The sequence below is a fragment of the Schistocerca cancellata genome, unplaced genomic scaffold (genome assembly GCF_023864275.1).
Source record: "Schistocerca cancellata isolate TAMUIC-IGC-003103 unplaced genomic scaffold, iqSchCanc2.1 HiC_scaffold_856, whole genome shotgun sequence".
NCBI classification, from domain to species: Eukaryota; Metazoa; Arthropoda; class Insecta; order Orthoptera; family Acrididae; genus Schistocerca; species Schistocerca cancellata.
In genome coordinates, this window is record NW_026046867.1 from 58,602 (window position 1) to 80,401 (window position 21,800).

General features: G+C 54.8%; 22 non-coding genes across 22 annotated transcripts; all 22 read right to left on the reverse strand.

Annotated features, from left to right (window-relative positions):
* Positions 1-787: 787 nt before the first annotated feature.
* On the reverse strand, positions 788-906 carry LOC126147345 (5S ribosomal RNA). The gene has a single exon (XR_007530195.1). It is a non-coding gene; the product is annotated as a 5S ribosomal RNA (ribosomal RNA).
* Positions 907-1,747: 841 nt separating this feature from the next.
* Positions 1,748-1,866, reverse strand: LOC126147414 (5S ribosomal RNA). The gene has a single exon (XR_007530261.1). It is a non-coding gene; the product is annotated as a 5S ribosomal RNA (ribosomal RNA).
* An 863-nt stretch (positions 1,867-2,729) lies between these two features.
* LOC126147371 (5S ribosomal RNA) lies at positions 2,730-2,848 on the reverse strand. The gene has a single exon (XR_007530220.1). It is a non-coding gene; the product is annotated as a 5S ribosomal RNA (ribosomal RNA).
* An 847-nt stretch (positions 2,849-3,695) lies between these two features.
* LOC126147346 (5S ribosomal RNA) lies at positions 3,696-3,814 on the reverse strand. The gene has a single exon (XR_007530196.1). It is a non-coding gene; the product is annotated as a 5S ribosomal RNA (ribosomal RNA).
* Positions 3,815-4,655: 841 nt separating this feature from the next.
* Positions 4,656-4,774, reverse strand: LOC126147415 (5S ribosomal RNA). The gene has a single exon (XR_007530262.1). It is a non-coding gene; the product is annotated as a 5S ribosomal RNA (ribosomal RNA).
* Positions 4,775-5,638: 864 nt separating this feature from the next.
* LOC126147372 (5S ribosomal RNA) lies at positions 5,639-5,757 on the reverse strand. Its single transcript, XR_007530221.1, has one exon. It is a non-coding gene; the product is annotated as a 5S ribosomal RNA (ribosomal RNA).
* An 845-nt stretch (positions 5,758-6,602) lies between these two features.
* Positions 6,603-6,721, reverse strand: LOC126147416 (5S ribosomal RNA). The gene has a single exon (XR_007530263.1). It is a non-coding gene; the product is annotated as a 5S ribosomal RNA (ribosomal RNA).
* Positions 6,722-7,586: 865 nt separating this feature from the next.
* Positions 7,587-7,705, reverse strand: LOC126147375 (5S ribosomal RNA). Its single transcript, XR_007530223.1, has one exon. It is a non-coding gene; the product is annotated as a 5S ribosomal RNA (ribosomal RNA).
* An 846-nt stretch (positions 7,706-8,551) lies between these two features.
* On the reverse strand, positions 8,552-8,670 carry LOC126147404 (5S ribosomal RNA). The gene has a single exon (XR_007530252.1). It is a non-coding gene; the product is annotated as a 5S ribosomal RNA (ribosomal RNA).
* An 867-nt stretch (positions 8,671-9,537) lies between these two features.
* On the reverse strand, positions 9,538-9,656 carry LOC126147376 (5S ribosomal RNA). The gene has a single exon (XR_007530224.1). It is a non-coding gene; the product is annotated as a 5S ribosomal RNA (ribosomal RNA).
* Positions 9,657-10,517: 861 nt separating this feature from the next.
* On the reverse strand, positions 10,518-10,636 carry LOC126147362 (5S ribosomal RNA). The gene has a single exon (XR_007530211.1). It is a non-coding gene; the product is annotated as a 5S ribosomal RNA (ribosomal RNA).
* An 850-nt stretch (positions 10,637-11,486) lies between these two features.
* Positions 11,487-11,605, reverse strand: LOC126147373 (5S ribosomal RNA). Its single transcript, XR_007530222.1, has one exon. It is a non-coding gene; the product is annotated as a 5S ribosomal RNA (ribosomal RNA).
* An 851-nt stretch (positions 11,606-12,456) lies between these two features.
* LOC126147383 (5S ribosomal RNA) lies at positions 12,457-12,575 on the reverse strand. Its single transcript, XR_007530231.1, has one exon. It is a non-coding gene; the product is annotated as a 5S ribosomal RNA (ribosomal RNA).
* A 736-nt stretch (positions 12,576-13,311) lies between these two features.
* Positions 13,312-13,430, reverse strand: LOC126147384 (5S ribosomal RNA). The gene has a single exon (XR_007530232.1). It is a non-coding gene; the product is annotated as a 5S ribosomal RNA (ribosomal RNA).
* Positions 13,431-14,280: 850 nt separating this feature from the next.
* Positions 14,281-14,399, reverse strand: LOC126147385 (5S ribosomal RNA). The gene has a single exon (XR_007530233.1). It is a non-coding gene; the product is annotated as a 5S ribosomal RNA (ribosomal RNA).
* Positions 14,400-15,249: 850 nt separating this feature from the next.
* Positions 15,250-15,368, reverse strand: LOC126147386 (5S ribosomal RNA). The gene has a single exon (XR_007530234.1). It is a non-coding gene; the product is annotated as a 5S ribosomal RNA (ribosomal RNA).
* Positions 15,369-16,219: 851 nt separating this feature from the next.
* LOC126147387 (5S ribosomal RNA) lies at positions 16,220-16,338 on the reverse strand. The gene has a single exon (XR_007530235.1). It is a non-coding gene; the product is annotated as a 5S ribosomal RNA (ribosomal RNA).
* An 849-nt stretch (positions 16,339-17,187) lies between these two features.
* On the reverse strand, positions 17,188-17,306 carry LOC126147388 (5S ribosomal RNA). Its single transcript, XR_007530236.1, has one exon. It is a non-coding gene; the product is annotated as a 5S ribosomal RNA (ribosomal RNA).
* A 736-nt stretch (positions 17,307-18,042) lies between these two features.
* Positions 18,043-18,161, reverse strand: LOC126147389 (5S ribosomal RNA). Its single transcript, XR_007530237.1, has one exon. It is a non-coding gene; the product is annotated as a 5S ribosomal RNA (ribosomal RNA).
* Positions 18,162-19,012: 851 nt separating this feature from the next.
* Positions 19,013-19,131, reverse strand: LOC126147391 (5S ribosomal RNA). Its single transcript, XR_007530239.1, has one exon. It is a non-coding gene; the product is annotated as a 5S ribosomal RNA (ribosomal RNA).
* An 850-nt stretch (positions 19,132-19,981) lies between these two features.
* On the reverse strand, positions 19,982-20,100 carry LOC126147392 (5S ribosomal RNA). The gene has a single exon (XR_007530240.1). It is a non-coding gene; the product is annotated as a 5S ribosomal RNA (ribosomal RNA).
* Positions 20,101-20,949: 849 nt separating this feature from the next.
* Positions 20,950-21,067, reverse strand: LOC126147406 (5S ribosomal RNA). Its single transcript, XR_007530253.1, has one exon. It is a non-coding gene; the product is annotated as a 5S ribosomal RNA (ribosomal RNA).
* Positions 21,068-21,800: the final 733 nt, after the last annotated feature.

Here is a 21,800-nt window from a genome sequence, read left to right on the forward strand (position 1 = left end):
TGTTAGTTTTCGGCCGCATTTGACGAAAGCGCTTCCTTCCGCAACCGCCAGTTCCTCGAGGACGGCGCGGGGAGGCACGCCCAGGGTCCCAGCAGAGTGACGGCCGAATTGGCGGGCGCACCGCCGCGTGTGTTAGACGCACTGCTGCTCGTTGCACCCCCTGTCATTCGCTGGGCGCGTGCAGCCTTCGACACTAGCGGAGGACGCATCTTGTCCCTGGTGTTCAGCGGAGGGCCTGTGCGGGGTGTGGCAGTGTCGTGCTGGAGGGCCCACTGGTAGCGATGTGGGCTTCCTCGCCTCGCCACGCCTCGCCTCGCCTCGCCTCACACCAGGTGTCTGCGTAGTTTGCAGTGCATTCGCACCATTCCTATCCCTGTCCCTGTCCCCGTCCCGACTTGTCCCGACTTTGCTCGACTGCCGCTCGCTGCCGCTCGGGTCGTGGTCCATATGACAGCGCAAGCACGACAAACGTCTGCGGGACGAGACGAGACGAGACGAGACGACTAAGGAATAAATTCGTGGTTACAAATCAAATTTGGAACTCAACACACCTACACATCAATAGGCGGTGACGTATTTCAGAAATCACCTGCCGATTCGTACTATTTTGTCGTTTTCAAAGTCTTCTTGGCAAACTTGGTTAGCACATTCTCCCTCAAACTGAGTTAATTACTGCATTTTCGTTCCATTACAGTAGTTTAAAAGGCTTAAGGAAGCATCTTTGTCACAACAGAAAGGTAGTTTGATAATTGGGCTGGCGACATAACAAAAAAAAAAACAGTAAGGGAGCCAACAGCACCCGGGTTTCCCAGGCGGTCACCCATCCAAGTACTAGCAGGGCCCGATGATGCTTAACTTCGGTGATCGGACGAGAACCGGTGTATTCATCATGGTATGGCCGTTGGCGCTCATCTAATGTAGGAGCACGGCAGAATTCGCGTTCGGCTTTTCTCCCAACACACAAAATGTTAGTTTTCGGCCGCATTTGACGAAAGCGCTTCCTTCCGCAACCGCCAGTTGCTCGAGGACGGCGCGGGGAGGCGCGCCCGGCGTCCCAGCAGAGTGACGGCCGAATTGGCGGGCGCACCGCCGCGTGTGTGAGACGCACTGCTGCTCGTTGCACCCCCTGTCATTCGCTGGGCGCGTGCAGCCTTAGACACTAGCGGAGGACGCATCTTGTCCCTGGTGTTCAGCGGAGGGCCTGTGCGGGGTGTGGCAGTGTCGTGCTGGAGGGCCCACTGGTAGCGATGTGGGCTTCCTCGCCTCGCCTCGCCTCGCCTCGCCTCACACCAGGTGTCTGCGTAAGTTTGCAGTGCATTCGCACCATTCCTATCCCTGTCCCTGTCCCCGTCCCGACTTGTCCCGACTTTGCTCGACTGCCGCTCGCTGCCGCTCGGGTCGTAGTCCATATGACAGCGCAAGCACGACAAACGTCTGCGGGACGAGACGAGACGAGACGACTAAGGAATAAATTCGTGGTTACAAATCAAATTTGGAACTCTACACTCCTACACAACAATAGGCGGTGACGTATTTCAGAAATCACCTGCCGATTCGTACTGTTTTGTCGTTTTCAAAGTCTTCTTGGCAAACTTGGTTAGCACATTCTCCCTCAAACTGAGTTAATTACTGCATTTTCGTACCATTACAGTAGTTTAAAAGGCTTAAGGAAGCATCTTTGTCACAACAGAAAGGTAGTTTGAAAATTGGGCTGGCGACATTACAAAAAAAAAAAAAACAGGAAGGGAGCCAACAGCACCCGGGTTTCCCAGGCGGTCACCCATCCAAGTACTAGCCGGGCCCGATGATGCTTCACTTCGGTGATCGGACGAAAACCGGTGTATTCATCATGGTATGGCCGTTGGCGCTCATCTAATGTAGGAGCACGGCAGAATTCGCGTTCGGCTTTTCTCCCAACACACAAAATGTTAGTTTTCGGCCGCATTTGACGAAAGCGCTTCCTTCCGCAACCGCCAGTTCCTCGAGGACGGCGCGGGGAGGCGCGCCCGGCGTCCCAGCAGAGTGACGGCCGAATTGGCGGGCGCACCGCCGCGTGTGTGAGACGCACTGCTGCTCGTTGCACCCCCTGTCATTCGCTGGGCGCGTGCAGCCTTCGACACTAGCGGAGGACGCATCTTGTCCCTGGTGTTCAGCGGAGGGCCTGTGCGGGGTGTGGCAGTGTCGTGCTGGAGGGCCCACTGGTAGCGATGTGGGCTTCCTCGCGTCGCCTCGCGTCGCCTCGCCTCGCCTCGCCTCTCCTCACACCAGGTGTCTGCGTAGTTTGCAGTGCATTCGCACCATTCCCATCCCTGTCCCTGTCCCCGTCCCGACTTGTCCCGACTTTGCTCGACTGCCGCTCGCTGCCGCTCGGGTCGTGGTCCATATGACAGCGCAAGCACGACAAACGTCTGCGGGACGAGACGAGACGAGACGAGACGAGACGACTAAGGAATAAATTCGTGGTTACAAATCAAATTTGGAACTCTACACTCCTACACAACATTAGGCGGTGACGTATTTCAGAAATCACCTGCCGATTCGTACTGTTTTGTCGTTTTCAAAGTCTTCTTGGCAAACTTGGTTAGCACATTCTCCCTCAAACTGAGTTAATTACTGCATTTTCGTACCATTACAGTAGTTTAAAAGGCTTAAAGAAGCATCTTTGTCACAACAGAAAGGTAGTTTGAAAATTGGGCTGGCGACATAACAAAAAAAAAAAACAGGAAGGGAGCCAGCAGCACCCGGGTTTCCCAGGCGGTCACCCATCCAAGTACTAGCCGGGCCCGATGATGCTTAACTTCGGTGATCGGACGAGAACCGGTGTATTCATCATGGTTTGGCCGTTGGCGCTCATCTAATGTAGGAGCACGGCAGAATTCGCGTTCGGCTTTTCTCCCAACACACAAAATGTTAGTTTTCGGCCGCATTTGACGAAAGCGCTTCCTTCCGCAACCGCCAGTTCCTCGAGGACGGCGCGGGGAGGCACGCCCAGGGTCCCAGCAGAGTGACGGCCGAATTGGCGGGCGCACCGCCGCGTGTGTTAGACGCACTGCTGCTCGTTGCACCCCCTGTCATTCGCTGGGCGCGTGCAGCCTTCGACACTAGCGGAGGACGCATCTTGTCCCTGGTGTTCAGCGGAGGGCCTGTGCGGGGTGTGGCAGTGTCGTGCTGGAGGGCCCACTGGTAGCGATGTGGGCTTCCTCGCCTCGCCACGCCTCGCCTCGCCTCGCCTCACACCAGGTGTCTGCGTAGTTTGCAGTGCATTCGCACCATTCCTATCCCTGTCCCTGTCCCCGTCCCGACTTGTCCCGACTTTGCTCGACTGCCGCTCGCTGCCGCTCGGGTCGTGGTCCATATGACAGCGCAAGCACGACAAACGTCTGCGGGACGAGACGAGACGAGACGAGACGACTAAGGAATAAATTCGTGGTTACAAATCAAATTTGGAACTCAACACACCTACACATCAATAGGCGGTGACGTATTTCAGAAATCACCTGCCGATTCGTACTATTTTGTCGTTTTCAAAGTCTTCTTGGCAAACTTGGTTAGCACATTCTCCCTCAAACTGAGTTAATTACTGCATTTTCGTTCCATTACAGTAGTTTAAAAGGCTTAAGGAAGCATCTTTGTCACAACAGAAAGGTAGTTTGATAATTGGGCTGGCGACATAACAAAAAAAAAAACAGTAAGGGAGCCAACAGCACCCGGGTTTCCCAGGCGGTCACCCATCCAAGTACTAGCAGGGCCCGATGATGCTTAACTTCGGTGATCGGACGAGAACCGGTGTATTCATCATGGTATGGCCGTTGGCGCTCATCTAATGTAGGAGCACGGCAGAATTCGCGTTCGGCTTTTCTCCCAACACACAAAATGTTAGTTTTCGGCCGCATTTGACGAAAGCGCTTCCTTCCGCAACCGCCAGTTGCTCGAGGACGGCGCGGGGAGGCGCGCCCGGCGTCCCAGCAGAGTGACGGCCGAATTGGCGGGCGCACCGCCGCGTGTGTGAGACGCACTGCTGCTCGTTGCACCCCCTGTCATTCGCTGGGCGCGTGCAGCCTTAGACACTAGCGGAGGACGCATCTTGTCCCTGGTGTTCAGCGGAGGGCCTGTGCGGGGTGTGGCAGTGTCGTGCTGGAGGGCCCACTGGTAGCGATGTGGGCTTCCTCGCCTCGCCTCGCCTCGCCTCGCCTCACACCAGGTGTCTGCGTAAGTTTGCAGTGCATTCGCACCATTCCTATCCCTGTCCCTGTCCCCGTCCCGACTTGTCCCGACTTTGCTCGACTGCCGCTCGCTGCCGCTCGGGTCGTAGTCCATATGACAGCGCAAGCACGACAAACGTCTGCGGGACGAGACGAGACGAGACGACTAAGGAATAAATTCGTGGTTACAAATCAAATTTGGAACTCTACACTCCTACACAACAATAGGCGGTGACGTATTTCAGAAATCACCTGCCGATTCGTACTGTTTTGTCGTTTTCAAAGTCTTCTTGGCAAACTTGGTTAGCACATTCTCCCTCAAACTGAGTTAATTACTGCATTTTCGTACCATTACAGTAGTTTAAAAGGCTTAAGGAAGCATCTTTGTCACAACAGAAAGGTAGTTTGAAAATTGGGCTGGCGACATTACAAAAAAAAAAAAAACAGGAAGGGAGCCAACAGCACCCGGGTTTCCCAGGCGGTCACCCATCCAAGTACTAGCCGGGCCCGATGATGCTTCACTTCGGTGATCGGACGAAAACCGGTGTATTCATCATGGTATGGCCGTTGGCGCTCATCTAATGTAGGAGCACGGCAGAATTCGCGTTCGGCTTTTCTCCCAACACACAAAATGTTAGTTTTCGGCCGCATTTGACGAAAGCGCTTCCTTCCGCAACCGCCAGTTCCTCGAGGACGGCGCGGGGAGGCGCGCCCGGCGTCCCAGCAGAGTGACGGCCGAATTGGCGGGCGCACCGCCGCGTGTGTGAGACGCACTGCTGCTCGTTGCACCCCCTGTCATTCGCTGGGCGCGTGCAGCCTTCGACACTAGCGGAGGACGCATCTTGTCCCTGGTGTTCAGCGGAGGGCCTGTGCGGGGTGTGGCAGTGTCGTGCTGGAGGGCCCACTGGTAGCGATGTGGGCTTCCTCGCGTCGCCTCGCGTCGCCTCGCCTCGCCTCGCCTCTCCTCACACCAGGTGTCTGCGTAGTTTGCAGTGCATTCGCACCATTCCCATCCCTGTCCCTGTCCCCGTCCCGACTTGTCCCGACTTTGCTCGACTGCCGCTCGCTGCCGCTCGGGTCGTGGTCCATATGACAGCGCAAGCACGACAAACGTCTGCGGGACGAGACGAGACGAGACGAGACGAGACGACTAAGGAATAAATTCGTGGTTACAAATCAAATTTGGAACTCTACACTCCTACACAACATTAGGCGGTGACGTATTTCAGAAATCACCTGCCGATTCGTACTGTTTTGTCGTTTTCAAAGTCTTCTTGGCAAACTTGGTTAGCACATTCTCCCTCAAACTGAGTTAATTACTGCATTTTCGTACCATTACAGTAGTTTAAAAGGCTTAAAGAAGCATCTTTGTCACAACAGAAAGGTAGTTTGAAAATTGGGCTGGCGACATAACAAAAAAAAAAAAACAGGAAGGGAGCCAGCAGCACCCGGGTTTCCCAGGCGGTCACCCATCCAAGTACTAGCCGGGCCCGATGATGCTTAACTTCGGTGATCGGACGAGAACCGGTGTATTCATCATGGTTTGGCCGTTGGCGCTCATCTAATGTAGGAGCACGGCAGAATTCGCGTTCGGCTTTTCTCCCAACACACAAAATGTTAGTTTTCGGCCGCATTTGACGAAAGCGCTTCCTTCCGCAACCGCCAGTTCCTCGAGGACGGCGCGGGGAGGCACGCCCAGGGTCCCAGCAGAGTGACGGCCGAATTGGCGGGCGCACCGCCGCGTGTGTTAGACGCACTGCTGCTCGTTGCACCCCCTGTCATTCGCTGGGCGCGTGCAGCCTTCGACACTAGCGGAGGACGCATCTTGTCCCTGGTGTTCAGCGGAGGGCCTGTGCGGGGTGTGGCAGTGTCGTGCTGGAGGGCCCACTGGTAGCGATGTGGGCTTCCTCGCCTCGCCACGCCTCGCCTCGCCTCGCCTCACACCAGGTGTCTGCGTAGTTTGCAGTGCATTCGCACCATTCCTATCCCTGTCCCTGTCCCCGTCCCGACTTGTCCCGACTTTGCTCGACTGCCGCTCGCTGCCGCTCGGGTCGTAGTCCATATGACAGCGCAAGCACGACAAACGTCTGCGGGACGAGACGAGACGAGACGACTAAGGAATAAATTCGTGGTTACAAATCAAATTTGGAACTCTACACTCCTACACAACAATAGGCGGTGACGTATTTCAGAAATCACCTGCCGATTCGTACTGTTTTGTCGTTTTCAAAGTCTTCTTGGCAAACTTGGTTAGCACATTCTCCCTCAAACTGAGTTAATTACTGCATTTTCGTACCATTACAGTAGTTTAAAAGGCTTAAGGAAGCATCTTTGTCACAACAGAAAGGTAGTTTGAAAATTGGGCTGGCGACATTACAAAAAAAAAAAAAACAGGAAGGGAGCCAACAGCACCCGGGTTTCCCAGGCGGTCACCCATCCAAGTACTAGCCGGGCCCGATGATGCTTCACTTCGGTGATCGGACGAAAACCGGTGTATTCATCATGGTATGGCCGTTGGCGCTCATCTAATGTAGGAGCACGGCAGAATTCGCGTTCGGCTTTTCTCCCAACACACAAAATGTTAGTTTTCGGCCGCATTTGACGAAAGCGCTTCCTTCCGCAACCGCCAGTTCCTCGAGGACGGCGCGGGGAGGCGCGCCCGGCGTCCCAGCAGAGTGACGGCCGAATTGGCGGGCGCACCGCCGCGTGTGTGAGACGCACTGCTGCTCGTTGCACCCCCTGTCATTCGCTGGGCGCGTGCAGCCTTCGACACTAGCGGAGGACGCATCTTGTCCCCTGGTGTTCAGCGGAGGGCCTGTGCGGGGTGTGGCAGTGTCGTGCTGGAGGGCCCACTGGTAGCGATGTGGGCTTCCTCGCGTCGCCTCGCGTCGCCTCGCCTCGCCTCGCCTCTCCTCACACCAGGTGTCTGCGTAGTTTGCAGTGCATTCGCACCATTCCCATCCCTGTCCCTGTCCCCGTCCCGACTTGTCCCGACTTTGCTCGACTGCCGCTCGCTGCCGCTCGGGTCGTGGTCCATATGACAGCGCAAGCACGACAAACGTCTGCGGGACGAGACGAGACGAGACGAGACGAGACGACTAAGGAATAAATTCGTGGTTACAAATCAAATTTGGAACTCTACACTCCTACACAACATTAGGCGGTGACGTATTTCAGAAATCACCTGCCGATTCGTACTGTTTTGTCGTTTTCAAAGTCTTCTTGGCAAACTTGGTTAGCACATTCTCCCTCAAACTGAGTTAATTACTGCATTTTCGTACCATTACAGTAGTTTAAAAGGCTTAAAGAAGCATCTTTGTCACAACAGAAAGGTAGTTTGAAAATTGGGCTGGCGACATAACAAAAAAAAAAAAACAGGAAGGGAGCCAGCAGCACCCGGGTTTCCCAGGCGGTCACCCATCCAAGTACTAGCCGGGCCCGATGATGCTTAACTTCGGTGATCGGACGAGAACCGGTGTATTCATCATGGTTTGGCCGTTGGCGCTCATCTAATGTAGGAGCACGGCAGAATTCGCGTTCGGCTTTTCTCCCAACACACAAAATGTTAGTTTTCGGCCGCATTTGACGAAAGCGCTTCCTTCCGCAACCGCCAGTTCCTCGAGGACGGCGCGGGGAGGCACGCCCAGGGTCCCAGCAGAGTGACGGCCGAATTGGCGGGCGCACCGCCGCGTGTGTTAGACGCACTGCTGCTCGTTGCACCCCCTGTCATTCGCTGGGCGCGTGCAGCCTTCGACACTAGCGGAGGACGCATCTTGTCCCTGGTGTTCAGCGGAGGGCCTGTGCGGGGTGTGGCAGTGTCGTGCTGGAGGGCCCACTGGTTAGCGATGTGGGCTTCCTCGCCTCGCCACGCCTCGCCTCGCCTCGCCTCACACCAGGTGTCTGCGTAGTTTGCAGTGCATTCGCACCATTCCTATCCCTGTCCCTGTCCCCGTCCCGACTTGTCCCGACTTTGCTCGACTGCCGCTCGCTGCCGCTCGGGTCGTAGTCCATATGACAGCGCAAGCACGACAAACGTCTGCGGGACGAGACGAGACGAGACGACTAAGGAATAAATTCGTGGTTACAAATCAAATTTGGAACTCTACACTCCTACACAACAATAGGCGGTGACGTATTTCAGAAATCACCTGCCGATTCGTACTGTTTTGTCGTTTTCAAAGTCTTCTTGGCAAACTTGGTTAGCACATTCTCCCTCAAACTGAGTTAATTACTGCATTTTCGTACCATTACAGTAGTTTAAAAGGCTTAAGGAAGCATCTTTGTCACAACAGAAAGGTAGTTTGAAAATTGGGCTGGCGACATTACAAAAAAAAAAAAAACAGGAAGGGAGCCAACAGCACCCGGGTTTCCCAGGCGGTCACCCATCCAAGTACTAGCCGGGCCCGATGATGCTTAACTTCGGTGATCGGACGAAAACCGGTGTATTCATCATGGTATGGCCGTTGGCGCTCATCTAATGTAGGAGCACGGCAGAATTCGCGTTCGGCTTTTCTCCCAACACACAAAATGTTAGTTTTCGGCCGCATTTGACGAAAGCGCTTCCTTCCGCAACCGCCAGTTCCTCGAGGACGGCGCGGGGAGGCGCGCCCGGCGTCCCCAGCAGAGTGACGGCCGAATTGGCGGGCGCACCGCCGCGTGTGTGAGACGCACTGCTGCTCGTTGCACCCCCTGTCATTCGCTGGGCGCGTGCAGCCTTCGACACTAGCGGAGGGACGCATCTTGTCCCTGGTGTTCAGCGGAGGGCCTGTGCGGGGTGTGGCAGTGTCGTGCTGGAGGGCCCACTGGTAGCGATGTGGGCTTCCTCGCGTCGCCTCGCGTCGCCTCGCCTCGCCTCGCCTCTCCTCACACCAGGTGTCTGCGTAGTTTGCAGTGCATTCGCACCATTCCCATCCCTGTCCCTGTCCCCGTCCCGACTTGTCCCGACTTTGCTCGACTGCCGCTCGCTGCCGCTCGGGTCGTGGTCCATATGACAGCGCAAGCACGACAAACGTCTGCGGGACGAGGACGAGACGAGACGAGACGAGACGACTAAGGAATAAATTCGTGGTTACAAATCAAATTTGGAACTCTACACTCCTACACAACATTAGGCGGTGACGTATTTCAGAAATCACCTGCCGATTCGTACTGTTTTGTCGTTTTCAAAGTCTTCTTGGCAAACTTGGTTAGCACATTCTCCCTCAAACTGAGTTAATTACTGCATTTTCGTACCATTACAGTAGTTTAAAAGGCTTAAAGAAGCATCTTTGTCACAACAGAAAGGTAGTTTGAAAATTGGGGCTGGCGACATAACAAAAAAAAAAAACAGGAAGGGAGCCAGCAGCACCCGGGTTTCCCAGGCGGTCACCCATCCAAGTACTAGCCGGGCCCGATGATGCTTAACTTCGGTGATCGGACGAGAACCGGTGTATTCATCATGGTTTGGCCGTTGGCGCTCATCTAATGTAGGAGCACGGCAGAATTCGCGTTCGGCTTTTCTCCCAACACACAAAATGTTAGTTTTCGGCCGCATTTGACGAAAGCGCTTCCTTCCGCAACCGCCAGTTCCTCGAGGACGGCGCGGGGAGGCACGCCCAGGGTCCCCAGCAGAGTGACGGCCGAATTGGCGGGCGCACCGCCGCGTGTGTTAGACGCACTGCTGCTCGTTGCACCCCCTGTCATTCGCTGGGCGCGTGCAGCCTTCGACACTAGCGGAGGACGCATCTTGTCCCTGGTGTTCAGCGGAGGGCCTGTGCGGGGTGTGGCAGTGTCGTGCTGGAGGGCCCACTGGTAGCGATGTGGGCTTCCTCGCCTCGCCACGCCTCGCCTCGCCTCGCCTCACACCAGGTGTCTGCGTAGTTTGCAGTGCATTCGCACCATTCCTATCCCTGTCCCTGTCCCCGTCCCGACTTGTCCCGACTTTGCTCGACTGCCGCTCGCTGCCGCTCGGGTCGTAGTCCATATGACAGCGCAAGCACGACAAACGTCTGCGGGACGAGACGAGACGAGACGACTAAGGAATAAATTCGTGGTTACAAATCAAATTTGGAACTCTACACTCCTACACAACAATAGGCGGTGACGTATTTCAGAAATCACCTGCCGATTCGTACTGTGCCGATTCGTAGTGTTTTGTCGTTTTCAAAGTCTTCTTGGCAAACTTGGTTAGCACATTCTCCCTCAAACTGAGTTAATTACTGCATTTTCGTTCCATTACAGTAGTTTAAAAGGCTTAAGGAAGCATCTTTGTCACAACAGAAAGGTAGTTTGAAAATTGGGCTGGCGACATAACAAAAAAAAAAAAAACAGTAAGGGAGCCAACAGCACCCGGGTTTCCCAGGCGGTCACCCATCCAAGTACTAGCCGGGCCCGATGATGCTTAACTTCGGTGATCGGACGAGAACCGGTGTATTCATCATGGTATGGCCGTTGGCGCTCATCTAATGTAGGAGCACGGCAGAATTCGCGTTCGGCTTTTCTCCCAACACACAAAATGTTAGTTTTCGGCCGCATTTGACGAAAGCGCTTCCTTCCGCAACCGCCAGTTCCTCGAGGACGGCGCGGGGAGGCACGCCCGGCGTCCCAGCAGAGTGACGGCCGAATTGGCGGGCGCACCGTCGCGTGTGTGAGACGCACTGCTGCTCGTTGCACCCCCTGTCATTCGCTGGGCGCGTGCAGCCTTCGACACTAGCGGAGGACGCATCTTGTCCCTGGTGTTCAGCGGAGGGCCTGTGCGGGGTGTGGCAGTGTCGTGCTGGAGGGCCCACTGGTAGCGATGTGGGCTTCCTCGCCTCGCCACGCCTCGCCTCGCCTCGCCTCACACCAGGTGTCTGCGTAGTTTGCAGTGCATTCGCACCATTCCTATCCCTGTCCCTGTCCCCGTCCCGACTTGTCCCGACTTTGCTCGACTGCCGCTCGCTGCCGCTCGGGTCGTGGTCCATATGACAGCGCAAGCACGACAAACGTCTGCGGGACGAGACGAGACGAGACGAGACGACTAAGGAATAAGTTCGTGGTTACAAATCAAATTTGGAACTCAACACACCTACACAACAATAGGCGGTGACGTATTTCAGAAATCACCTGCCGATTCGTAGTGTTTTGTCGTTTTCAAAGTCTTCTTGGCAAACTTGGTTAGCACATTCTCCCTCAAACTGAGTTAATTACTGCATTTTCGTTCCATTACAGTAGTTTAAAAGGCTTAAGGAAGCATCTTTGTCACAACAGAAAGGTAGTTTGAAAATTGGGCTGGCGACATAACAAAAAAAAAAAAAACAGTAAGGGAGCCAACAGCACCCGGGTTTCCCAGGCGGTCACCCATCCAAGTACTAGCCGGGCCCGATGATGCTTAACTTCGGTGATCGGACGAGAACCGGTGTATTCATCATGGTATGGCCGTTGGCGCTCATCTAATGTAGGAGCACGGCAGAATTCGCGTTCGGCTTTTCTCCCAACACACAAAATGTTAGTTTTCGGCCGCATTTGACGAAAGCGCTTCCTTCCGCAACCGCCAGTTCCTCGAGGACGGCGCGGGGAGGCACGCCCGGCGTCCCAGCAGAGTGACGGCCGAATTGGCGGGCGCACCGCCGCGTGTGTGAGACGCACTGCTGCTCGTTGCACCCCCTGTCATTCGCTGGGCGCGTGCAGCCTTCGACACTAGCGGAGGACGCATCTTGTCCCTGGTGTTCAGCGGAGGGCCTGTGCGGGTGTTTGTGGCAGTGTCGTGCTGGAGGGCCCACTGGTAGCGATGTGGGCTTCCTCGCCTCGCCACGCCTCGCCTCGCCTCGCCTCACACCAGGTGTCTGCGTAGTTTGCAGTGCATTCGCACCATTCCTATCCTGTCCCTGTCCCCGTCCCGACTTGTCCCGACTTTGCTCGACTGCCGCTCGCTGCCGCTCGGGTCGTGGTCCATATGACAGCGCAAGCACGACAAACGTCTGCGGGACGAGACGAGACGAGACGAGACGACTAAGGAATAAGTTCGTGGTTACAAATCAAATTTGGAACTCAACACACCTACACAACAATAGGCGGTGACGTATTTCAGAAATCACCTGCCGATTCGTAGTGTTTTGTCGTTTTCAAAGTCTTCTTGGCAAACTTGGTTAGCACATTCTCCCTCAAACTGAGTTAATTACTGCATTTTCGTTCCATTACAGTAGTTTAAAAGGCTTAAGGAAGCATTTTTGTCACAACAGAAAGGTAGTTTGAAAATTGGGCTGGCGACATAACAAAAAAAAAAAAACAGTAAGGGAGCCAACAGCACCCGGGTTTCCCAGGCGGTCACCCATCCAAGTACTAGCCGGGCCCGATGATGCTTAACTTCGGTGATCGGACGAGAACCGGTGTATTCATCATGGTATGGCCGTTGGCGCTCATCTAATGTAGGAGCACGGCAGAATTCGCGTTCGGCTTTTCTCCCAACACACAAAATGTTAGTTTTCGGCCGCATTTGACGAAAGCGCTTCCTTCCGCAACCGCCAGTTCCTCGAGGACGGCGCGGGGAGGCACGCCCGGCGTCCCAGCAGAGTGACGGCCGAATTGGCGGGCGCACCGCCGCGTGTGTGAGACGCACTGCTGCTCGTTGCACCCCCTGTCATTCGCTGGGCGCGTGCAGCCTTCGACACTAGCGGAGGACGCATCTTGTCCCTGGTGTTCAGCGGAGGGCCTGTGCGGGGTGTGGCAGTGTCGTGCTGGAGGGTCCACTGGTAGCGATGTGGGCTTCCTCGCCTCGCCACGCTTCGCCTCGCCTCGCCTCACACCAGGTGTCTGCGTAGTTTGCAGTGCATTCGCACCATTCCTATCCCTGTCCCTGTCCCGAGACGACTAAGGAATAAATTCGTGGTTACAAATCAAATTTGGAACTCAACACTCCTACACGACAATAGGCGGTGACGTATTTCAGAAATCACCAGCCGATTCGTACTGTTTTGTCGTTTTCAAAGTCTTCTTGGCAAACTTGGTTAGCACATTCTCCCTCAAACTGAGGTAATTACTGCATTTTCGTTCCATTACAGTAGTTTAAAAGGCATAAGGAAGCATCTTTGTCACAACAGAAAGGTAGTTTGAAAATTGGGCTGGCGACATAACAAAAAAAAAACAGTAAGGGAGCCAACAGCACCCGGGTTTCCCAGGCGGTCACCCATCCAAGTACTAGCCGGGCCCGATGATGCTTAACTTCGGTGATCGGACGAGAACCGGTGTATTCATCATGGTATGGCCGTTGGCGCTCATCTAATGTAGGAGCACGGCAGAATTCGCGTTCGGCTTTTCTCCCAACACACAAAATGTTAGTTTTCGGCCGCATTTGACGAAAGCGCTTCCTTCCGCAACCGCCAGTTCCTCGAGGACGGCGCGGGGAGGCACGCCCGGCGTCCCCAGCAGAGTGACGGCCGAATTGGCGGGCGCACCGTCGCGTGTGTGAGACGCACTGCTGCTCGTTGCACCCCCTGTCATTCGCTGGGCGCGTGCAGCCTTCGACACTAGCGGAGGACGCATCTTGTCCCTGGTGTTCAGCGGAGGGCCTGTGCGGGGTGTGGCAGTGTCGTGCTGGAGGGCCCACTGGTAGCGATGTGGGCTTCCTCGCCTCGCCACGCCTCGCCTCGCCTCGCCTCACACCAGGTGTCTGCGTAGTTTGCAGTGCATTCGCACCATTCCTATCCCTGTCCCTGTCCCCGTCCCGACTTGTCCCGACTTTGCTCGACTGCCGCTCGCTGCCGCTCGGGTCGTGGTCCATATGACAGCGCAAGCACGACAAACGTCTGCGGGACGAGACGAGACGAGACGAGACGACTAAGGAATAAGTTCGTGGTTACAAATCAAATTTGGAACTCAACACACCTACACAACAATAGGCGGTGACGTATTTCAGAAATCACCTGCCGATTCGTAGTGTTTTGTCGTTTTCAAAGTCTTCTTGGCAAACTTGGTTAGCACATTCTCCCTCAAACTGAGTTAATTACTGCATTTTCGTTCCATTACAGTAGTTTAAAAGGCTTAAGGAAGCATCTTTGTCACAACAGAAAGGTAGTTTGAAATTGGGCTGGCGACATAACAAAAAAAAAAAAAACAGTAAGGGAGCCAACAGCACCCGGGTTTCCCAGGCGGTCACCCATCCAAGTACTAGCCGGGCCCGATGATGCTTAACTTCGGTGATCGGACGAGAACCGGTGTATTCATCATGGTATGGCCGTTGGCGCTCATCTAATGTAGGAGCACGGCAGAATTCGCGTTCGGCTTTTCTCCCAACACACAAAATGTTAGTTTTCGGCCGCATTTGACGAAAGCGCTTCCTTCCGCAACCGCCAGTTCCTCGAGGACGGCGCGGGGAGGCACGCCCGGCGTCCCAGCAGAGTGACGGCCGAATTGGCGGGCGCACCGCCGCGTGTGTGAGACGCACTGCTGCTCGTTGCACCCCCTGTCATTCGCTGGGCGCGTGCAGCCTTCGACACTAGCGGAGGACGCATCTTGTCCCTGGTGTTCAGCGGAGGGCCTGTGCGGGGTGTGGCAGTGTCGTGCTGGAGGGCCCACTGGTAGCGATGTGGGCTTCCTCGCCTCGCCACGCCTCGCCTCGCCTCGCCTCACACCAGGTGTCTGCGTAGTTTGCAGTGCATTCGCACCATTCCTATCCCTGTCCCTGTCCCCGTCCCGACTTGTCCCGACTTTGCTCGACTGCCGCTCGCTGCCGCTCGGGTCGTGGTCCATATGACAGCGCAAGCACGACAAACGTCTGCGGGACGAGACGAGACGAGACGAGACGACTAAGGAATAAGTTCGTGGTTACAAATCAAATTTGGAACTCAACACACCTACACAACAATAGGCGGTGACGTATTTCAGAAATCACCTGCCGATTCGTAGTGTTTTGTCGTTTTCAAAGTCTTCTTGGCAAACTTGGTTAGCACATTCTCCCTCAAACTGAGTTAATTACTGCATTTTCGTTCCATTACAGTAGTTTAAAAGGCTTAAGGAAGCATCTTTGTCACAACAGAAAGGTAGTTTGAAAATTGGGCTGGCGACATAACAAAAAAAAAAAAAACAGTAAGGGAGCCAACAGCACCCGGGTTTCCCAGGCGGTCACCCATCCAAGTACTAGCCGGGCCCGATGATGCTTAACTTCGGTGATCGGACGAGAACCGGTGTATTCATCATGGTATGGCCGTTGGCGCTCATCTAATGTAGGAGCACGGCAGAATTCGCGTTCGGCTTTTCTCCCAACACACAAAATGTTAGTTTTCGGCCGCATTTGACGAAAGCGCTTCCTTCCGCAACCGCCAGTTCCTCGAGGACGGCGCGGGGAGGCACGCCCGGCGTCCCAGCAGAGTGACGGCCGAATTGGCGGGCGCACCGCCGCGTGTGTGAGACGCACTGCTGCTCGTTGCACCCCCTGTCATTCGCTGGGCGCGTGCAGCCTTCGACACTAGCGGAGGACGCATCTTGTCCCTGGTGTTCAGCGGAGGGCCTGTGCGGGGTGTGGCAGTGTCGTGCTGGAGGGTCCACTGGTAGCGATGTGGGCTTCCTCGCCTCGCCACGCTTCGCCTCGCCTCGCCTCACACCAGGTGTCTGCGTAGTTTGCAGTGCATTCGCACCATTCCTATCCCTGTCCCTGTCCCCGTCCCGACTTGTCCCGACTTTGCTCGACTGCCGCTCGCTGCCGCTCGGGTCGTGGTCCATATGACAGCGCAAGCACGACAAACGTCTGCGGGACGAGACGAGACGAGACGAGACGAGACGACTAAGGAATAAATTCGTGGTTACAAATCAAATTTGGAACTCTACACTCCTACACGACAATAGGCGGTGACGTATTTCAGAAATCACCTGCCGATTCGTACTGTTTTGTCGTTTTCAAAGTCTTCTTGGCAAACTTGGTTAGCACATTCTCCCTCAAACTGAGTTAATTACTGCATTTTCGTTCCATTACAGTAGTTTAAAAGGCATAAGGAAGCATCTTTGTCACAACAGAAAGGTAGTTTGAAAATTGGGCTGGCGACATAACAAAAAAAAAACAGTAAGGGAGCCAACAGCACCCGGGTTTCCCAGGCGGTCACCCATCCAAGTACTAGCCGGGCCCGATGATGCTTAACTTCGGTGATCGGACGAGAACCGGTGTATTCATCATGGTATGGCCGTTGGCGCTCATCTAATGTAGGAGCACGGCAGAATTCGCGTTCGGCTTTTCTCCCAACACACAAAATTTTAGTTTTCGGCCGCATTTGACGAAAGCGCTTCCTTCCGCAACCGCCAGTTCCTCGAGGACGGCGCGGGGAGGCACGCCCGGCTTCCCAGCAGAGTGACGGCCGAATTGGCGGGCGCACCGCCGTGTGTGTGAGACGCACTGGTGCTCGTTGCACCCCCTGTCATTCGCTGGGCGCGTGCAGCCTTCGACACTAGCGGAGGACGCATCTTGTCCCTGGTGTTCAGCGGAGGGCCTGTGCGGGGTGTGGCAGTGTCGTGCTGGAGGGCCCACTGGTAGCGATGTGGGCTTCCTCGCCTCGCCACGCCTCGCCTCGCCTCGCCTCACACCAGGTGTCTGCGTAGTTTGCAGTGCATTCGCACCATTCCTATCCCTGTCCCTGTCCCCGTCCCGACTTGTCCCGACTTTGCTCGACTGCCGCTCGCTGCCGCTCGGGTCGTGGTCCATATGACAGCGCAAGCACGACAAACGTCTGCGGGACGAGACGAGACGAGACGAGACGACTAAGGAATAAGTTCGTGGTTACAAATCAAATTTGGAACTCAACACACCTACACAACAATAGGCGGTGACGTATTTCAGAAATCACCTGCCGATTCGTAGTGTTTTGTCGTTTTCAAAGTCTTCTTGGCAAACTTGGTTAGCACATTCTCCCTCAAACTGAGTTAATTACTGCATTTTCGTTCCATTACAGTAGTTTAAAAGGCTTAAGGAAGCATTTTTGTCACAACAGAAAGGTAGTTTGAAAATTGGGCTGGCGACATAACAAAAAAAAAAAAACAGTAAGGGAGCCAACAGCACCCGGGTTTCCCAGGCGGTCACCCATCCAAGTACTAGCCGGGCCCGATGATGCTTAACTTCGGTGATCGGACGAGAACCGGTGTATTCATCATGGTATGGCCGTTGGCGCTCATCTAATGTAGGAGCACGGCAGAATTCGCGTTCGGCTTTTCTCCCAACACACAAAATGTTAGTTTTCGGCCGCATTTGACGAAAGCGCTTCCTTCCGCAACCGCCAGTTCCTCGAGGACGGCGCGGGGAGGCACGCCCGGCGTCCCAGCAGAGTGACGGCCGAATTGGCGGGCGCACCGCCGCGTGTGTGAGACGCACTGCTGCTCGTTGCACCCCCTGTCATTCGCTGGGCGCGTGCAGCCTTCGACACTAGCGGAGGACGCATCTTGTCCCTGGTGTTCAGCGGAGGGCCTGTGCGGGGTGTGGCAGTGTCGTGCTGGAGGGTCCACTGGTAGCGATGTGGGCTTCCTCGCCTCGCCACGCTTCGCCTCGCCTCGCCTCACACCAGGTGTCTGCGTAGTTTGCAGTGCATTCGCACCATTCCTATCCCTGTCCCTGTCCCGAGACGACTAAGGAATAAATTCGTGGTTACAAATCAAATTTGGAACTCAACACTCCTACACGACAATAGGCGGTGACGTATTTCAGAAATCACCAGCCGATTCGTACTGTTTTGTCGTTTTCAAAGTCTTCTTGGCAAACTTGGTTAGCACATTCTCCCTCAAACTGAGGTAATTACTGCATTTTCGTTCCATTACAGTAGTTTAAAAGGCATAAGGAAGCATCTTTGTCACAACAGAAAGGTAGTTTGAAAATTGGGCTGGCGACATAACAAAAAAAAAACAGTAAGGGAGCCAACAGCACCCGGGTTTCCCAGGCGGTCACCCATCCAAGTACTAGCCGGGCCCGATGATGCTTAACTTCGGTGATCGGACGAGAACCGGTGTATTCATCATGGTATGGCCGTTGGCGCTCATCTAATGTAGGAGCACGGCAGAATTCGCGTTCGGCTTTTCTCCCAACACACAAAATGTTAGTTTTCGGCCGCATTTGACGAAAGCGCTTCCTTCCGCAACCGCCAGTTCCTCGAGGACGGCGCGGGGAGGCACGCCCGGCGTCCCAGCAGAGTGACGGCCGAATTGGCGGGCGCACCGTCGCGTGTGTGAGACGCACTGCTGCTCGTTGCACCCCCTGTCATTCGCTGGGCGCGTGCAGCCTTCGACACTAGCGGAGGACGCATCTTGTCCCTGGTGTTCAGCGGAGGGCCTGTGCGGGGTGTGGCAGTGTCGTGCTGGAGGGCCCACTGGTAGCGATGTGGGCTTCCTCGCCTCGCCACGCCTCGCCTCGCCTCGCCTCACACCAGGTGTCTGCGTAGTTTGCAGTGCATTCGCACCATTCCTATCCCTGTCCCTGTCCCCGTCCCGACTTGTCCCGACTTTGCTCGACTGCCGCTCGCTGCCGCTCGGGTCGTGGTCCATATGACAGCGCAAGCACGACAAACGTCTGCGGGACGAGACGAGACGAGACGAGACGACTAAGGAATAAGTTCGTGGTTACAAATCAAATTTGGAACTCAACACACCTACACAACAATAGGCGGTGACGTATTTCAGAAATCACCTGCCGATTCGTAGTGTTTTGTCGTTTTCAAAGTCTTCTTGGCAAACTTGGTTAGCACATTCTCCCTCAAACTGAGTTAATTACTGCATTTTCGTTCCATTACAGTAGTTTAAAAGGCTTAAGGAAGCATCTTTGTCACAACAGAAAGGTAGTTTGAAAATTGGGGCTGGCGACATAACAAAAAAAAAAAAAACAGTAAGGGAGCCAACAGCACCCGGGTTTCCCAGGCGGTCACCCATCCAAGTACTAGCCGGGCCCGATGATGCTTAACTTCGGTGATCGGACGAGAACCGGTGTATTCATCATGGTATGGCCGTTGGCGCTCATCTAATGTAGGAGCACGGCAGAATTCGCGTTCGGCTTTTCTCCCAACACACAAAATGTTAGTTTTCGGCCGCATTTGACGAAAGCGCTTCCTTCCGCAACCGCCAGTTCCTCGAGGACGGCGCGGGGAGGCACGCCCGGCGTCCCAGCAGAGTGACGGCCGAATTGGCGGGCGCACCGTCGCGTGTGTGAGACGCACTGCTGCTCGTTGCACCCCCTGTCATTCGCTGGGCGCGTGCAGCCTTCGACACTAGCGGAGGACGCATCTTGTCCCTGGTGTTCAGCGGAGGGCCTGTGCGGGGTGTGGCAGTGTCGTGCTGGAGGGCCCACTGGTAGCGATGTGGGCTTCCTCGCCTCGCCACGCCTCGCCTCGCCTCGCCTCACACCAGGTGTCTGCGTAGTTTGCAGTGCATTCGCACCATTCCTATCCCTGTCCCTGTCCCCGTCCCGACTTGTCCCGACTTTGCTCGACTGCCGCTCGCTGCCGCTCGGGTCGTGGTCCATATGACAGCGCAAGCACGACAAACGTCTGCGGGACGAGACGAGACGAGACGAGACGACTAAGGAATAAGTTCGTGGTTACAAATCAAATTTGGAACTCAACACACCTACACAACAATAGGCGGTGACGTATTTCAGAAATCACCTGCCGATTCGTAGTGTTTTGTCGTTTTCAAAGTCTTCTTGGCAAACTTGGTTAGCACATTCTCCCTCAAACTGAGTTAATTACTGCATTTTCGTTCCATTACAGTAGTTTAAAAGGCTTAAGGAAGCATCTTTGTCACAACAGAAAGGTAGTTTGAAAATTGGGCTGGCGACATAACAAAAAAAAAAAAAACAGTAAGGGAGCCAACAGCACCCGGGTTTCCCAGGCGGTCACCCATCCAAGTACTAGCCGGGCCCGATGATGCTTAACTTCGGTGATCGGACGAGAACCGGTGTATTCATCATGGTATGGCCGTTGGCGCTCATCTAATGTAGGAGCACGGCAGAATTCGCGTTCGGCTTTTCTCCCAACACACAAAATGTTAGTTTTCGGCCGCATTTGACGAAAGCGCTTCCTTCCGCAACCGCCAGTTCCTCGAGGACGGCGCGGGGAGGCACGCCCGGCGTCCCAGCAGAGTGACGGCCGAATTGGCGGGCGCACCGCCGCGTGTGTGAGACGCACTGCTGCTCGTTGCACCCCCTGTCATTCGCTGGGCGCGTGCAGCCTTCGACACTAGCGGAGGACGCATCTTGTCCCTGGTGTTCAGCGGAGGGCCTGTGCGGGGTGTGGCAGTGTCGTGCTGGAGGGCCCACTGGTAGCGATGTGGGCTTCCTCGCCTCGCCACGCCTCGCCTCGCCTCGCCTCACACCAGGTGTCTGCGTAGTTTGCAGTGCATTCGCACCATTCCTATCCCTGTCCCTGTCCCCGTCCCGACTTGTCCCGACTTTGCTCGACTGCCGCTCGCTGCCGCTCGGGTCGTGGTCCATATGACAGCGCAAGCACGACAAACGTCTGCGGGACGAGACGAGACGAGACGAGACGACTAAGGAATAAGTTCGTGGTTACAAATCAAATTTGGAACTCAACACACCTACACAACAATAGGCGGTGACGTATTTCAGAAATCACCTGCCGATTCGTAGTGTTTTGTCGTTTTCAAAGTCTTCTTGGCAAACTTGGTTAGCACATTCTCCCTCAAACTGAGTTAATTACTGCATTTTCGTTCCATTACAGTAGTTTAAAAGGCTTAAGGAAGCATTTTTGTCACAACAGAAAGGTAGTTTGAAAATTGGGCTGGCGACATAACAAAAAAAAAAAAACAGTAAGGGAGCCAACAGCACCCGGGTTTCCAGGCGGTCACCCATCCAAGTACTAGCCGGGCCCGATGATGCTTAACTTCGGTGATCGGACGAGAACCGGTGTATTCATCATGGTATGGCCGTTGGCGCTCATCTAATGTAGGAGCACGGCAGAATTCGCGTTCGGCTTTTCTCCCAACACACAAAATGTTAGTTTTCGGCCGCATTTGACGAAAGCGCTTCCTTCCGCAACCGCCAGTTCCTCGAGGACGGCGCGGGGAGGCACGCCCGGCGTCCCAGCAGAGTGACGGCCGAATTGGCGGGCGCACCGCCGCGTGTGTGAGACGCACTGCTGCTCGTTGCACCCCCTGTCATTCGCTGGGCGCGTGCAGCCTTCGACACTAGCGGAGGACGCATCTTGTCCCTGGTGTTCAGCGGAGGGCCTGTGCGGGGTGTGGCAGTGTCGTGCTGGAGGGTCCACTGGTAGCGATGTGGGCTTCCTCGCCTCGCCACGCTTCGCCTCGCCTCGCCTCACACCAGGTGTCTGCGTAGTTTGCAGTGCATTCGCACCATTCCTATCCCTGTCCCTGTCCGAGACGACTAAGGAATAAATTCGTGGTTACAAATCAAATTTGGAACTCAACACTCCTACACGACAATAGGCGGTGACGTATTTCAGAAATCACCAGCCGATTCGTACTGTTTTGTCGTTTTCAAAGTCTTCTTGGCAAACTTGGTTAGCACATTCTCCCTCAAACTGAGGTAATTACTGCATTTTCGTTCCATTACAGTAGTTTAAAAGGCATAAGGAAGCATCTTTGTCACAACAGAAAGGTAGTTTGAAAATTGGGCTGGCGACATAACAAAAAAAAAACAGTAAA